Genomic DNA, 5,509 nt, shown 5'->3' on the forward strand with positions numbered 1-5,509 from the left:
AGTGAGGTCTATATTTTTTTAATCACTTTTATGTTTATAACTATGTTGTAATCGGACCTCGCACAGCCGCTCTGGAGAAGCTGCGCTGACTGAGCCAGGCGGCTGCTTTTGGATGCTGTTGCAGTACTTTGATGCCATATGTAACACAGCGGTACTTCAATGCCATACTTTATGACATTTCTAAACAGCATGCACTGCTTGAAGTCAGAAGCCAGTCTTTCTGTGCACCGCTGCATGAAGTTGAACTTACCTACATTGAACCTTCACTAGGCCCAGTCCGACCTTTTGTTGCGATCTACCATTTTTAAAGGACCACTGAATTGCCTTGAAATATCTACTGAAACCGGAAGACAGGGCGGGACATATCAAGCACAAAAACTGATTAATTTCAGCCCATGTTAGAATAATATACAGTCAATTTTTACCATTTTACGAGCACATTTTCCTGCTGATGCTGTTCACAGACAAGCTTGTCCAAGTTAGCAACACTGGCTAGGGGAGGCGGAGCTTAACAACAGGAAAATTGTGCCCATACTGAAGATCTTTAGATGTTACAGTGGTATGTATTGTGCTTCCAATGATTTCCAGTGATTTGTTCTGCAGGGATGTAGTTTTATAAAGGCAAAGAAAAGAGGACACACTTCTAAAACCAGATCTAAAATAAAATATTTCGTTTTTCATAAAGAATGAGATTTTTTTAATGAAATTTCTCTTCCTGAAAGCACTAGAAGACAATGTAGAACTTAGCCAAGTGCAGCTCATTAGCATGGCAGAATGCATGAGAGCAGACTTCAGTCTGTTTACCTAAAAATCCTTAGAAAGCCCTTGTAATTCCCACCAGGGTGCTGAGAACTCCGTGTTTGTTTTTCAGTGAACATTTTATGAATGAATGAAGAAACCTAGAGGAAGAGAGAACCATGCCAAATACGCCCTAGTTCTATTTTTTTTATTATTATTATTATTGTAAAATAACATAATACTGAAATCTGGCTTGGGGGTAAAATGTTATTTTAATCTTGAAAAATTGTAGTCTGGGGAACTGCTCTCAGCAGCTGATGCATGAATGTGTGAAGTGATGTTTAATAAAACAACATCAGGGAATGTTATTTAAAGAGTTTAATGAACAGCTCTCCCTTTAGATGATGATGATGTGGTTGAGCCTCATCCTGTTCTTCTGTTCATCCTCAGAGAAGACAGTGGTGAGAAACTACACATGGGAGATGAATAAAATAATGATTTCTTATTATATATTTATTTATATATTAGCTATTTATTTAGTTGAAAATTAATGAATACAACATTCTCTTGCATTACCCTTGGCATTCTCCCTCCCTTGTTGATAATGAGCTCTCTGAATGCCGTGAATCTGCTTCAGCTCCTCATCCTAGATGACAGGAAAATATGAATGGAACTCAAAACAACTAAATAGAGATTGGACTGGTTTGTCTCATCGTCAGCTGCTCTTTATCGTAGATGCTATAAAAGTCACCGTCTCGCTCAGCTGCTCCTCAAAGTCCAGGCTTCCTGTGATATCTGCTAGGGCTATTAGAGGATCATTGACAGCCTGGGGTCTCTTGGGTTTATAGACCTGTCCTACAAACATACAAGACTTAATAATCCACAATTTTGGGTAATCACCACAAAATGTAAATGTTAAGAAGAAAAACAATATCCCCAACCTGAGTCAAATCTTTAACAGACTGGTCTTTATGATGTTCCTCCACAGAGCTGCAGATTTTTGCTGGAGTTTGATTAGGATCAGTCTTGTTAATAGGTACGGTCAAGGAGGGTTTCTTTTCATAGTCACTCTTAAACAGGTCCAAGATGGTTGACTCAGATCAGATCGCTGGTCTCTCCACCCATAACAGGTTAAATAACCTTTTAGGTTTAATATCTCATCCGTATGCTTTTAAAGTGTACATGAAGAAATATTACCAGTGAAGTAATCCATTCACAGAAAAGCTTGGTAATCATCATCTTGTCTTCTTCTTGCGATACGGAGTGCAGGTGTTTAACACTCTCCGTCTGATCTTCAACACCCAAAGTTTCTTTCAGTTCCTGCCATTTATAGGGATTTCTTGGTCTGGCCTCTTTACATTTCTCCTTTTGTGGTCTTGGGAAATGTAAGAAGAGTATCAGTAATGGTATTAAGATATATAATGTCTGATCACCCACCAAAAGAAATTTGACATTAAAATAGGAATACTATTTTTAACCTAATATTGTGACCTGTCCCATCCCTTTGGAATGGCATCAGAACCTAAACCAGAAACGTGCTCAACAAGAGAAGAAAGGAAAATCACATGATTGTGATGGACGGTTTTACAGTCTGCGGAGTTGCTCTGCTTTCTTCTAGATGCTCAATTTTCTTTGCTGGAGAGGCTATGGACAATTCTCCCTTCACGCACATCCAGGACTGACAGCACCTGATCAAATAGCTATTGAAAAAGTTGAATACATTTGTAGGCATTCTCTATAATGAACATTACAATTAATATTCCATGTTGCATTTGCTATTTTTTGCTTTTTCTTCACTCATATTTAAAGCTGTAGTTATGTTCAAACTTTTTATTAAAACAAATATCATTACAACAAGAAAATAGATTACAAATTTTTAACACTTTTTTTTTTTTTTTTTTTAAGATGACTGAAAGGAGGAAAAACCAAAGTGAAGTATGGACTTACTTACCATTCAGCTGGCATCTTTGAAGCAATGATTTCCGAATTCTGGGCACTTTACCAACCCACAAAAAGTCAGTGACAATCTGGTCGATAGATTTAAAAAAACGCTTGGGGAGAAAGAAAGGAATGCACTGAAAGGCGAAAAGAAACTTAGGTAAAACATTCATTTTCACTGCCTTAATCCGACCTATCAATGATAGAGGCAGATTGTTCCATCGCTGAAAATCAGACTTAGTCTGTTCCAACAAAGGAGAGAAATTACCAGATAGAAGAGAAGAGAGAGAATGAGTAATATTAATGCCAAGGTATCTAAATCCTGTTTTGCTTAATTTAAATGGAACATCTGACTGCAGGAGACCCATAGCCAATGCATTAATCGGAAAGCACTCACTTTTGTGGAGATTTATTTTGTATCCAGAAAAAGAGCCAAATTTTTGCAACATGGATAAAATAATTGGAAAATTAGAAATCGGGTTAGATACATATGATAATAGATCATCAGCATAAAGTGATAGTTTAATTTCAATGCCTGACCTCACCACTCCCTGCAATGACGGGGAGGACCTCAAAGCAGTCGACAATGGCTCAATGGCCAGGGCGAAAAGCAAAGGGGAGAGTGGGCACCCCTGTCGTGTTCCCCGTCCCAGCCTAAAATAGCTGGATCTATTATTATTGGTGTGCACACTCGCCTGAGGAGAAGCATATAAAAGACGTATCCATTTAATAAAATTATCCCCAAACCCAAATTTTTGAAGCACAGTGAAAAGATACTCCCACTCCACACGATCAAACGCTTTCTCAGCGTCGAGTGAAATAACAACCTCAGGTGTCTGGGAGGAATGTTTAAGATTAATTATATTTAAAAGAGTACGAACATTAAAGAATAACTGTCTCCCCCTGATGAAACCTGTTTGCTCCTCAGATATAATCTTTGGTAGTATATTTTCAATGCGAGAAGCCAGCACTTTAGCCAAAATCTTGGCATCCACATTCTGTAAGGAAAGGGGCCTGTAAGAGCCACATAGCTTAGGATCCTTATCTCTTTTTAGTAACAGAATTATGGATGCTTGTGTAAGTGTCTCCGGTAGAAGACCATGCTCTAAAGATTCCGTATACACTGACAAAAGTAATAGGGACAGTTTATTCTGAATTTTTTTTAAAAACTCGACAGGAAAACCGTCGGGCCCGGGAGCTTTATTACCTTGCATCCTTTTAATTTGCAAAAAACCAAGAACAAAACAAAAACAAACAAAAAACCCAAAACCCGCACAGATCAATCCCAAAACAACCCCACCCACCCAAGCACATCCAATATCCGCATCCCCAATTGATGCGAACTCATGTGCAGACTCCAAAGGGAGCCAACCCATACAATTACTGCTCACGATTAGAGCTTAACAAGAAGAGAATGGAGACCTGCAGTATATAACATTCATTCGCAGGCTATCACAGTAGAACAGATATAACAGATAACCCGCATTAACTCTGTTTCAATAACCAATAAAGTTGCACTTATACAGTAATTAAATAAAACAGTTACCAAGCATGACTGGTAATTAGACAGTAACGATAATATTCAAAATATCGTTTGCATTTGAGACACTATGACAAGCTCAAAAAAGAGGGGGGGGAAACAAATAATAAACAATCACATTCACAGTCCATAGTCCACCGTCTCATGTATAATGCATTGTCCACTGTCTTCTGTATAATGCCAAGGGTTAACTTACCCAACTCAGCTCACGTCTACGCGTAAACATTCAAGAATCACTTGATACACTCTGATGAGACTGTAAAGAATTGACGTATGCTTTAGCCAAATCCAGTGAGTTAAACTGGTTTTTGACCCCGTTGTATGTAACACGCACCAGCGTCTCATGTATAATGCATTGTCCACTGTCTTCTGCATAATGCCAAGGGTTAACTTACCCAACTCAGCTCACGTCTACGCGTAAACATTCAAGAATCACTTGATACACTCTGATGAGACTGTAAAGAATTGACGTATGCTTTAGCCAAATCCAGTGAGTTGAACTGCCTTTCGACCCCGTTGTAAGTAACACGCAGCCTAGCTGGATGAAGAAAACCAAACTTCACCCCAGGAATTGAGCGCAGCTGTTGACGAACATCATTGAAGGCAGACCTTCAATAACTCGCGGACGCTCCCCCGGTCTTGGCCTAAGCTGTAATGCGCGATGTGACTGGTCAATGATGATGTCCTTGTCAATGTTAAGTGCCTTAAGTAGCTTGGAAATCGCCACGGTAGTAGAGGGGTTTTCTTCTGGAACTCCAATTATCCTTATGTTGTTACGACGAGATCTGGCTTCCAGATCTTCACACTTATCCTCTAGTTTTACCACAGCGGCCGAAAGAGACTCTACCTTCTCCTGAAGCACGGTGATGTCATCCGAACAGGTGGAAGGCGAGTGTTCCATGTCCTTCACTGTACTTTTCAGTGTCGACATGTCCGTCTGCATCGAAACCATACTATTAGAGAATTCTGCTTTAACCGCCTGAAGCTCGCTCTTGATGGTAGCCAAATCATCGCCCAACATAGACCGCAACTCGGAGCGAAATATTTCCGCCAGATCTTTGCGCAACGTAGTTAGTATCTCGGTTTTAAGGGACTGTGTATCATTTGAAGTCGTCGCGAACTCAGTACACTCGTCCGGGCTGGCTGAATCCAGCTCTGCCGAGGACGTGCTTGTAGTAGCAGGCCGCTGTTGCGATGTCTGCGCGTTACTTCCTTTACTGCTTTTAGTTTTCATTTTTGTTGCAAGAAATGAAAAAAAAGAAAACACCTCTAACCAACACTACACCTAGACAC

General features: G+C 39.8%; 1 pseudogene; it reads right to left on the reverse strand.

Annotated features, from left to right (window-relative positions):
• Window positions 1-1,135: 1,135 nt before the first annotated feature.
• LOC107756260 (protein FAM47E-like) overlaps window positions 1,136-5,509 on the reverse strand; it is a 21,719-nt pseudogene continuing 17,345 nt past the window's right edge.

The sequence above is a fragment of the Sinocyclocheilus rhinocerous genome, unplaced genomic scaffold, assembly GCF_001515625.1.
Source record: "Sinocyclocheilus rhinocerous isolate Xijiao unplaced genomic scaffold, SAMN03320098_v1.1 scaffold1043, whole genome shotgun sequence".
In the NCBI taxonomy this organism is placed as follows: domain Eukaryota; kingdom Metazoa; phylum Chordata; class Actinopteri; order Cypriniformes; family Cyprinidae; genus Sinocyclocheilus; species Sinocyclocheilus rhinocerous.